This window comes from Erinaceus europaeus, chromosome 14, assembly GCF_950295315.1.
Source record: "Erinaceus europaeus chromosome 14, mEriEur2.1, whole genome shotgun sequence".
Lineage (NCBI taxonomy): Eukaryota > Metazoa > Chordata > Mammalia > Eulipotyphla > Erinaceidae > Erinaceus > Erinaceus europaeus.
Genome location: NC_080175.1, coordinates 72,537,048 through 72,549,671, shown reverse-complemented (window position 1 = coordinate 72,549,671; position 12,624 = coordinate 72,537,048).

Here is a 12,624-nt window from a genome sequence, read left to right as displayed (position 1 = left end):
ACAAGAGACTTTGGGATGAGCTGATATTGTTCAAATGCAAAGGCCCTCGACCACCAGAATCCCTTCTTTCTTGGGGGACACAGTCTTCCTTCTGGTCAGTGCTTAGGCTGACAGCATGAAGCCCACACACACTTAGGAAAGTCCAGCTGCTTCACTCAGAATCTACTCATTCAAATGCTAATCTCATCCAAAACACTCTCACAGAAATATCACAATAGGGTTTGACCAAATGTCTGAGCATCCTGACCCAGGCAAGCTGACACAAAATGAGCCACCTCCATAGATAATATCATGCAATTTAAAAGCTGAGCTGCAGAAAACTTGAGTGAGTGAGTGATTGGTCAAGGTTACCCAGCTGATTAACAGGGACTAGAACTTAGTTCTCTTAAATCCTAGAGGATCCTCCTATGACTAAATTAAGTTTTGCTTTCCAAAGAAAAAATATCTTTCTGTGTATCTAAAAAGCTAATGTTTTTTAAAATATTCTTCCCATCTATTTATTTGATAGGGCAGAGAGAAATGGAGAGAAGAAGGAAAGATAGGGAGAGAGAGATACCTGCAGTATTGCTGCACTGCTTGTGAAGCTTCCTCCCTGCAGATGGGGACAAGGGGCTTGAACCCAGGTCTTTATGCATGGTAAGGTTTGTTCTCAAGCAGGTGTGCCACTGCCCTGCCCCATGCTAATGTTTACTAGGCTTTGTACTAAATGATTTGTACAAATGTCCATTTTATTGATTCTTTCTCTCCTTTTTTAAAAAGATTTTATTTAATTATTAATGAGAAAGATAGGAAGAGACAGAGAACCAGATATCATTCTGGTACATGTAATGCTGGAGATTGAACTCAGGACATCAAGCTTAACAGTCTAATGCTTTATCAACTGTGCCAGCTCCCGGACCACCATTTTATTGATTCTCAAACGGTAGACAAGAAGTCCAAATCTTAGAAAAATTAAACAAGTCCAAAGTTGCAAAGCAGGGATTTGAAGCTAGGACTATATTGTTCCTAATACTGGCCACCACCTGAAGAGTTAGAAATATTTTTTCCTACTATGCATCTTTCTTTCAGTTTGGCAGGATGAAATCACCTCCCCCACACACAGAGCAACTTTTAACAGTCTAGAGTCACAGAGACCATTTCTCCAGCTCAAAAGGAGTTTTTCAAGATTATTGGAGGTTGGGAATATGATGTAATGGTTACGCAAAACAAAAAAACTTTTTATACCTGGGGAGAAAAGAGAATGGTGAACTGGTTTGGTGCACATGTTACCATGCACAAGGACCCAAGTTCAAGCCCTGGCCTCCACCTGCAGGGGGGAAACTTCACATGTAGTGAAACAGTGCTATAGATATCTCTTTTTTTCTCTCTCCCACTCTACCCCCTTTCACTATCTTTCTTCCTTCCTTCCTTCCTTTCTTTCTTTCTTTCTCTTTACCTTTCTTTCCTTCTTTCTTGTCACCAGGGTTATTGCTGGGGCTCAGTGCCAGCCATTTTTTTCTTTTTTCTTTTTATTTGACAGGGCAGAGGGGAGAGGAGATAGGAAGAGAGAAAGATAGACACCTGCAGACCTGCTTCACCACTTATGAAGAGTCCACCCTGCAGGTGGGGAGAGGGGACTTGAACCCGGGCCCTTGCATATGGTAATATGTGCACTTAATTGAGTGCTCCACTACCTGGCCATTTCACTCTGTTTCTATGCAATAAACAGTAAATAAACATAAATAAAATAAATTTTAAAATAAAAAAAAAAGATGTTTCATGCCTAAAGTGGTTAACAGTCTCAGGTACAATCCTCAGCACTACTATAAACCAGATCTGAGCAGTGCCTCTGGTTTAAAAAAAGAAAAAATAGCTATCTGACTATAGAGCTGGCAAAATAGTTGATGTGAATAATGCACTCACTGCTTTGCTATAGGAATGACCCAAGTTCGACCCCAGCCCCACCACATTCAAGGAAGCTTCAGTAGCTGTGGTCTGTGTGTGTGTAAGAAAGAAAAGAAGAAAGGAGAACAGGAAGGAAGGAAGGAATGAAGGGAGGGAGGGAGGAAGGGAGGAAGGAAGGAAGGAAGGAAGGAAGGAAGGAAGGAAGGAAGGAAGGAAGGAGTGACTTTAAAGAAATAAGACATAAACTCTTCCACACCAGACTGAGTAGTGTCCCAAATAAAGAGCTTCTCCTCTCATGACTCAGAGCTCCTTTGTGTCTCCTATTTAGAAATTGCCCACGAGGCCTATGTCACCAGCTTTCCCAGTACAGTTTTAATATTAACAGATAATGTTTGGTTTGATTTGGGGGAAGCAGCCCAAGATCATCTGATGCCAAATCTGATGAATGAGGTACATGATCGGGCTAACACGGTTTCAGTTAAGAGTGAAAGCATGTGGTATGGCCATTAAGTCATGATTTCCTTTATATGGTTGGAGACATAGCTTTAAAGGGTCTTGTTTTGAACAGTGACAACAAAGTTGGAATAAACGTGCCAACTGGAGAGAACACACTCCCCACTGATTGCATAAGAAAGATTCCCACCGCCCAACCACCAGGTTTATCTTATTATTTCACACCTAGCCATGCCTCATATTCGGGTGGGTTCAAAAATAATGAATGTTTTGGCATGAGATAGTCTTACTTTCTGCCAGGATCATTTTATTTTTATTTTTATTGGATAGCAACAGAGAGAAATTGTAGTGTGGGGTATCAGAGAGGGAGAAAGAGAGACACCTGCATCACTGCTTCACCACTTGTGAAGCTTCCCTGCTGCAGGTGGGGACTAGGGGGCTTGAACCCAGGTCACATGATAACATGTGCACTCAACCAGGTGCACCACCATTCAGTCCCCTGGGATTCATATTTGAGCAGATGAAAGATCTAGACAATGACAATAGTCATCACTTAACCACTGTAGATCGGGGGGGGGGAAGGTAGAAGATTTTCCTCTTTTTTTTTAAACTCATGAACATGCAAAGAGCTAGTTAGACAAAGCATTTCCTCCTGGAAAGAGTCTTTTTTTTCAATAATCAGGTATAAGATTTATGAGAGAGAAGATACCCCCCACACACACACACACAAGTAAATCAGAGAACCCAAAATCTCTGTCTTCCTTACCACCACTCCCCATCCTAATAGCCCCTGTCATCCACTATGGGAGTCCCCTCAGACTCCACACATAATTAACACTTGACAGAGGTAAGGAGAGGGAGCCCCAGGCTCTCTTCAATTTCATTTAAGAAATTCCAATTTCCATGAGGGTGACAAGGGGAGGGAGATGTGGCCCTCCTCCCACAGTATTCCCAGGATTTCATACAACTTGATGACAATGTCCTTAGTCCAGTCAGAAGGTATTTACTGAGTGCCTACTGTATGGAGGCCTCTGTGTCAGGCCTACTGTGTGGAGACCTCTGTGTCATAAGGCCTACTATATGGAGGCCTCTGTGTCATAAGGCCTACTGTGTGGAAGCCTCTGTGTCATAAGGCCTACTGTGTGGAAGCCTCTGTGTCATAAGGCCTACTGTGTGGAGGCCTCTGTGTAAATGTGAAGGGAGCAGCAATGTGGAGTAAAGCAAGGATCCAACTTTGGTTCATTCCTCTGGGGTCACTACAGGTCCCACAGAATAGCCAGGAAGAAATGGCAGGGAAGTTGGAACGGACAGAAAAGGCTCACCAAAGGAGGGAAGGAAGGAATGGAAGATCTTAAAGGACTGTTCAGTATTAGGGTAGAGTTGAGAGGAGCCAGTCATTTAGGAGCTGACTCAGGATGAATCCCATTTTCTGGTGGATCCTGTATTTTAAAGACTTAACTGTGTCTTCAGGTTCTGCTTTAGGGCTTGGTTGATTATGGAAATCTGAGAAGACATTTTTGATTGTTCAGTCTTCTCACTGGCATAAAATAAGACTGCTGAGAATCTGGGCAGGGGGACTAATTAAGCTGGTTTTCACTGGGCAGTACTTGTAAACAGCATAAAGTCCAAATGGTGTGAAAGGACAGAGAAAAATCTCTGCTGTCTTTGCCCACCAGCTTTTGAATTCTCCTCTGTAGAAACACTCACATCTCCCTGGTCCAGAAGGCCTCTAACAGAAGACTGGCACCAAGGACAGATTCAGTTAATTAAAGAGAATCCGAAGAATTCTTAGGGAAGCAGCCCAGGGAGTGATGGAGTAGATAAAGCACTGGACACTCAGGCACAAAGTCCTTGAGTTGAATCCCCAGCATCACGTATGCTAGAGTAATGTCATCTCTCTCATAAATTAATGTTAAAAAAAAAATGTTGGGACATCTCATTTTTTTTTATCCTAGGTTGTCCGGTGATTCTCCCCACCCCTCACCCCCAAAACCAGCTATTTAGCACGTTCAATCCTGTTCTGGTTCTTATCTTCACAGGATTTTATTCTCCCAGAGGTCATTGTCATATCTTTATTTTGCTTATCCCCCCCCACCACCACAACCACACATACACACACACAGAGCCATTACCTCACATAAGCTAGATTTTTTTTTTACCTTTGTAGACTGCTTTCTCATTCAAAAAGAGAGACAGAGATATACAGAGAGAGATCACAGTATTCAAGCCTCCTCCAGTACCCTTGCACCTCCTGTGTGGTGCCAGGATTCAAAACGGGGTGGCTAAAATGGCGAGGCATGCATGGCACATAAATATATGCCTATTTATTTCTTTTTACCAGAGCACAGCTCAGCTCAGCTTGAGGTGATGGGGATTGAACCTTAGACCTATTAAGACCTTTATGGCCACTTGGTCTGGCCCATCCTAGGATGCCAGGACCCTGGCTATTCCTGGCTATTCTGTAGAGTGAGCTGTATGCAGGAGTCCTGGGTATGTGCAGGTGTGAATGGCTTTGGACCAAATGGCATGACCCCCATCCCGAGGCGGGAGACAAAGGAGTTTCTTAGACACAAATTTCACCTTGTGATTAGAGAACATGCTGTGTGGCCAGGAAAAAAAAAAAAATCAGGAACTGCCAAACATAATCTTACACTTTTATATTGTCCTTTCTATTTTAATTTTATTTTAATCATTATTATTTCAGTGTGGCACAGGGGAATGAAATCAGAACCTTACACAAACATGATACTACTGAGCAGACTCCTGGGCACAATTTCTTTCTTTTTTTTTTTCCAAAGCACTGCTCAGAACTGGCTTATGGTGGTGTGAGGGATTGAACCTGGGACTTCAGAGCCTTAGTCACGAGAGTGACTAAGTCACCATTACACTATCTACCCCTTTCTCACAATTCTTTCTTTAAGTTTATTTTTATGAATTTATTTTATTGCTATTATTCATGATTAGCAATAGGTTATAGGACTAGAGGGTTACAGGTTATAGAGTTCCCCACCACACACACCACCAATGTTCTGTGCTACCTTCCCAATGGGAACCACTGTAGTTCTCATAAAGTCCTAAAAACTGTTTCTGGGTGTTTGTTAGTTTGTTTTTCAGGGTCATATATTCCTCTTCCCCCTCTCCTTCTCCTCCTTCTCCTTCTCCTTCTTCTCATCAGATAGAGAGAAGTTGAGAAAGGAGAGGGAGATAGAGAAATACTTGCAGCCATACTGAAGCACTCATGAAGCTTTCCCCCTGCAGGTGGGGACCAGGTGCTTGAACCTGAGTCCTTATGCACTGTAATGTGCGCTTAACCAGGTGTGCCACTGCCTGGCCCCATATTCCAGTTCTTTAGATTCCACATATTAAGGAAATCATCGTTACTTATTTCACTAACCATCATCACCTCCAACCAAAAAAAATCACCATTTTTAAATGAAATTTTGTGTATATTACTTTTTTTTTTTTACTGGTGGTTTAGTTATGATTTATAAGATTATAGGGATATAGTTCTATACCACGCATAGCACCAGGAAATAATCTCCATTTTCTTTTTTTTTAAGTTTTTTAAATTTATTTTATTTATTTTTTCCCTTTTGTTGCCCTTGTTGTTGTTTTTTTAATATTTTATTTTATTTATTTATTTATTCCCTTTTGTTGCCCTTGTTGTTTCATTGTTGTAGTTATTATTGTTGTTGTCGTCGTTGTTGGATAGGACAGAGAGAAATGGAGAGAGGAGGGGAAGACAGAAGAAGAGAGAAAGATAGACACCTGCAGACCTGCTTCACCGCCTGTGAAGCGACTCCCCTGCAGGTGGGGAGCCGGGGTACTAACCGGGATCCTTATGCCGGTTCTTGTGCTTTGCGCCACCTGCGCTTAGCCCGCTGCACTACAGCCCGACTCCCCTAATCTCCATTTTCTATTTAGAAAGAAAGGGAGAAAAAGAGGATGGGGGTAGATAGCATAATGGTTATGCAAACAGACTCTCATGCCTGAGGCTCCATAGTTCCAGGTTCAATCCCCCGCACCACCATAAACCATAGCAGAGTAGTGCTCTACTAAAAAATAAAATAAATAAAAGAGAGAGAGAAAAGGAAAAGAGAAAGAAAGGAAAGAAAAAAGGAGAAAAAGACCCTCCTCACCTACTTCCTATTACAACTCTCTCACTCACTCCAAAGCTAAGCTTATCAAAGCAAGGACTGCAAAAGCTGAATAAGGGCAAGAGACTGGCATACTGGGAGTCAGGTGGTAGCGCAGTGGGTTAAGCGCATGTGGCACAAAGTGCAAGGACCAGTTAGGATCCTGGTTCGGGCCCCTGGCCCCCCACCTACAGGGGAGTCGCTTTACAGGCAATGAAGCAGGTCTCTGTCTCTCTTCCTCTCTATCTCCTCCTTCTCTCTCAATTTCTCTGTCTCTATCCAATAACAAATAAATTTAAAAAAAAATTTTTAAAGAGACTGGCATACTTTAACAATGACTCTTTAGTTACTATCAGGCCACCCCATCAGCTGGGGCCCTAATCAGGAAGTCCTGAGATTCCCAAACAGACATGACGGGCCTAAACCTCAAATACATTCCTCTCTCCATTGTTCCTGGTCATTTCTATCAGAAACAACACAGTAGACCCCTTTGTGGACCCACGTAGGACCTTGTCCTCAACTTGGATCAACAATGGTATAGAATGTTCCATCCTCCAAAGGGAGGCTGGATAACATACTCTATGCTACACCTGAGGAAGATGGGTCCTGAAATTAGGGCAGCTTGGAATGTTCCTACTCATGACCACAGAATGTGAGCTCAGATCTACAGGGATGCAGAGGTCGCATAGGCTCCTAAGCTGAATATGGGCCCCAGATCACATCAAATCAATGGGGTTTACAGTCAACAATATTTATACACCTTTCCCATATTTGGGAGCTACTCTCTTCCCTGATCCAGCTTTCTGGTCCTTTTCCCAGCCATGACATCATCTCCCCAGACAATAACTTGGATCCACCTGCATATCAGATTTCAGGCTCAGGGGAAAAATGAAAAAGAAAAAAAAAACCAAAAACTAGTATAGCCATAGGCCCTTTGGAATATAACTAAAATATGCCTACTAGCTATCTACAAAATGTAGGAGCCTCCCCTAACTCTTGATCTGCACTATTCCAGCCTTTAGGTCCATGATTAGTCAACAATTTGTTTGGTTTTGTATGTTAACTCTCTTTTCAACCACCAGGTTCCAGATGCTAGCATGATGCCAACCAGACTTCCCTGGACAGACAACCCCACCAATGTGTTTGGAGCTCTGCTTCCCCAGAGCCCTTCCCCACTAGGACAGGCTGGGAGTATGGATCAACCAGTCAACACCCATGTTCAGCAGGGAAGGAATTACAGAAACTAGACCTTCCACCTTCTGCATCCCACAATGACCTTGGGTCCATGCTCCCAGAAGGTTAAAGAATAGGAAAGCTATCAGGGGAGAGGATGGAATACGGAGTTCTGGTGGTGAGAATTGTGTGGAGTTGCACTTCTCTTATCCTATGGTTTAATCAATGTTTCCTTTTTATAAATAAAAATTTTTTAAAAAGAAAGGAGAGAGGAGCGACACTACAGCACTCCCATATTCAATTCCTCTTCTGCCAGCTATGGTACTGTCACAGCCTGGGGCTTGAACCCAGGCCCTTACAGGGGGCAAAGGACATAGTCTCTGCAGTGATCCACCTCCCAGTTCCCTTGATGTCCTTTCTGGAGAAGATATTGAGGAGTGATCAAGAAAAATCACTGGAGGAAGTGGGCAGTTGAAATAAAATATTATGTAACTCTCTTTTTGCAATGAACAACTAAAAAAAAAAAAAATCCAATAAAACCTGTACACCTTTATGGGTGCATATCCATTCTAGGCAGCAGAACAGATGTTCTGCAGATGAAAGAAAAAAATAGGAACCCTGTGATAGTTTAGACAGGAAGGGATTATGAAGATTATTGAAAATGCTGGAGACCAGGCTCTAGGCCAGATGTTCATGAACTTTTGCAGCTGAAAGTCATCGCTGGAAATGCATTTTACAAGGTGACTCAGAACACACATACATGAATGCACACACACATAAAACTGAAATGCAAATTGCATAAGACAGATCAACCTTGATAGGGCAATGAGCTCCAGTATTTTTCCCTTTTATACGATCTTTATTGTTCCCTCTGGGACTCTACCACTCTGGGCCAACTTGAAAGATTCAGAGAGAAAGGGAGGAAAAGACAGCATAGCACCACAGTTCACCCTTGAGTGGTGCAAAACACTCTCACCCCCAGCTTAGGTCCTCCTCCACCATCATGTACCAGGACTTGAAAGCCCCACCCCCACCATCACCCCCAGAGTCCTTCATTTTGGTGAAAAAATACCAAACTCAGTCCATGTCCTAGGTGGTGTTTCCTCTTTCTGTTCTTGCTTCTCAGCTTCTGTCCATGAGTGAGATCATCCCATGCTTATCCTTCTCTTTCTGGTTGGTTTGTTTCTATTCAATTTTCCTCCTCCTTTCTCTGTTTCATTCTCTGTCTCTTCTTAATGTTTGTCCCAAAGCACAGAAAGGATTGAATCCCTTATAGTTTGGAAAACAGCTCTAGGCAGAGCTCCCAGACCCTAGAACCCAATGGCCCTGCCAGACAGGGTGGGAGGGGGCTGTTGGGTTTTTGCCAAGGCAGAACTTGCCAAGGCAGCTCAGTCAAGAACTTCATGCCCAGTTGGGAAACCACAGTGCGACCCCTCTCTCCAGAGCCTTGCCTCCATAAGCTTGCCAGTCTTGCTTCAAATTACAGTCCCCAGGGATTTCCTCCAAGGCTAGCACTTCAACAGCAAGAGACTGAGAAATGTCTTTTTGAGCTTTCTAGCTTCAGCAAGTGGTGAGTGTTTTCCAGTGAGAATGGAGAGATGGTGTCTAGTAAAGCACTCCTGCCTGGAGGATAGCAGACATCCCTGGGCCTCAAAGCTACTTTCTCCCTTGGTCTTTCCAGTATGAAATCTTTCTTTCTCTCTGTCTTTTTTTCTCCCTCCCCCCTTCTTCCTTCTTGTTTCTTGTTTTCATTCTTTCTTCTTTTTTTTTCCCCCCTCCAGGGTTATTCCTAGGGCTTAGTGCTGGCACTACGAATCCACTGCTCCTGGAGGACATTTTTTTCCTTTATATATATTGAATAGTGCAGAGAGAAATTGAGAGAGGAGGGGAAGATAAAGAGGGAAAGAGAAAGATAGACACCTGTAGACTTGCTTCGCACTCATGAAGTGTCCTCCCCTGCAGGTGGGGAGCTGGAAATTGAACCCTGGTATTTGTGTGGGTCCTTGCACTTCCTACTATGTGTGCTTAATGGGGTTTGCTACCACTAGGTCACCTTGAAATCTATATTTATATGTTTGTTTGTTTGTTTGTTTGTTTTTGCTTGCTTCCTTCTTTATTTAATTGCCACCCGGTTTATCACTGGAGCTCAGTGCCAGCACTATAAATCCACCATTTCAGGAGGTCATTTTTTCCTTCAACCCTCCTTCTTTCTAATTTTTTATTATATAGTACAGAGAGAAACTGAGAGAGAGAGGAGTGGGGAACAGAGAGAGGGAAAGGGAGACACCTGCAAACCTATTTCACTGCTTGTGATGCATTGCCCCTACTGGTCAGGAACTGTGGCTCAAACTGGATTCTTGCACTTGATGATAAGTACACTTAACCCGGTGTACCACTGCCCATCCCCACCCCATTCCTCCTCCTCCTCTCCTCCTCCTCCTCCTCCTTATTCTTCTCTCTCTCTCTCTCTGTCTCTCTCCCTCCCCCACAGCACTGCCAACTGGCTTATGGTGGTGCTGGGGATTGAAATTGGAGCCTCAGAGCCTCAGGCATGAAAGTCTTTTTTTTTTTAATGTTTATTTATTTACTTTTGGATAGAAACAGAAAAATTGAGAGGGGAGGGGGAAATTAAGAGGGTGAGAGACACCTGTAGCTCTGCTTTACCACTCGTGAAGCTTTTTCCCTGCAGGTGGGGACAAGCAGAGGCTTGAACCTGGGTCCTTGCAAAATGAAATGTGATGTGTACACTCAACCAGGTGTGCATAGTTACTTCAAGGGGGAAAGCGAAGGAAAAGAAGCCATAGCATTCTTCCATTACATGTTTCACATGATGCTCCCATGTGGCGCCTGGGCATGAATTCAGGACCTCATGCATGGTAAGATGTGTACTTTATTAGACAAACTGTCTCCCAGCTCCATTGTCTCAATTTTTAATATCATGATTATTTAGGCATGGAAGTCTTTTGCAGAACCACTATGCTGTCTCTTCGACCCTCCAGCAAGAAATCTTAATCCCAGGTTTGTTTTTCTAGAAGTCCTTGAACTTCTAGAAAAACAAAAACTCATGACTGTGCTTTACCTGGGCTACATAGAGCCAGAAGAGGTAAAATTTCACAGAGAATTAGAACCAGCACACTCATCCACAGCCACTCGTGTGTGTGTGTGTGTGTGTGTGTGTGTGTGTGTGTGTGTGTGTGTGTGTGTGTGTGTGTGTGAACAACTCTTTAGGACTGAATTTTATATCTAAATAGAAATTGCTCTTATCACATAAACCCAGTCTTTCCAAGAATTGTCTTCCACATTCCCAGATCATTTGGGACACATTCATCAATGTGCCAAGCATGGTTACAGATGCTGCCATTCACAATTAATTAGCTCATGATCTCTGCCCTCAAGGATCTTCCAGTCTGATGGCGTGATAAATGAATCAATCACATTAATGACACGGTGGACCAAAGAGTTAGATGAGCTTCATCACGGAAAACTGAGGCAGGAGACTGAACCGAGACTCTGTAACAATGGAGAAACTTTGGGAGGCAGCAACACCTAATCAGAGAGTTTCAAAGGCTGAGCTGTCATTTATAGATGAAGAAGCTTTGCATCAGGGAGAAGAAAGCAGCCTAGGTGTGTGAAAGTGAGTGATGAACACAGGGAAGTCTGGACTGTCCCCCAGCGTCAAATAAAAGCCACAAAGGGAAGTTTGGTGGTGTGTGAAGCTAGGGAAATAGACAGGTAGGCAGGTGGATCCAGACATCTACTCTGCTAAATAAACAGTCAACATATACAGTAACATACTAGAGGAGAATAATAACTCACCATATATTTTATAAACCAGTCTAGGCTTGGGTTCTCTACTTCACCACTGTCTCTTGAGGTTGCTGGGCTAGAACAAATGGATTTAGACTTCCCTCCTTATTTATCAGACATTCTGTCATTAGCACTGTTAATTACATGGGGGAGGAGGGCTAGGAAAGATGATTAGATATTGTGGTCCAAATGCCATGCTGAACAAACAGCACTTGGTATTAGTGGTATAATATTGGTTTAAAAATCACAAGATAGCAGGGGTACAATTCCACTCCATTTCTACCAGCAGAGTTCTATGTCCCCATTCGCTCCACTGAAAACTGCAGTGGTTCTCCCAAGATCACAGATATGGGGGTATATATCTCATTTTTTCCTATGGTCCTGCTTTCTCTTCCTTTATAAGTCACACCTACACCTATTACTACTTCTGAATGTCTTTTCTGTTTTCCTCTCCTCTCTCTGGGTCTTTTTTATTCTATTTTATTTTATTATCTTTGTTTTATTTATTGGATAGAAACGGCCAGAAATCTAGAAGGAAGGGGGTGATAGACACGGAGAGACAAAGAGATACCTGCAACACTGCTTCACCACTTGCAAAGCATTCCCCCTGCATGTGAGGACTGGGGGGCTTGAACTTGGATCCTTGTGCATTGTAATATGTGCATTCAACCAGGTGTGCCACCACCCAGACCCATCTGGGTCTTGATAGAATTAGGTTTCAGAGCCCTCTGGTCATTTATTCCCCCCCCCCCCCGTGAGTTTGGACCAAAATTCTTTTTGGGGTACAGAAAGTGGAAGTTCTGGTTTCTGTAACTGCTTCTCTGTTGGACATGGTGTTGCAGGCGCATCCATACCCCTCGCCTCATAACAGCACTTTTATGGGTATGTAAATAAATGCCTTTTAAAGTATTCTGGGGAAAACATACTCTTAAAATTGTAAACAAATGGTATCTGTATCCTCATTATCTTCAGTGAAGATCTCATCATCTAAATTCCCAGTTGTTCCACAGCTGAACTTTTGAATCTGCATTATAATTTTTAGGCTGACTCCTGAGCTCCAAATCACTTAGAAACCTTTTGCCAGCTCAGAATAGATAGGAAGCAGGGTAATACTTATTTAATTCTGTGGCATAGTAATCTGATGGTTGAATATGTTTCAGAGATTCTTTTA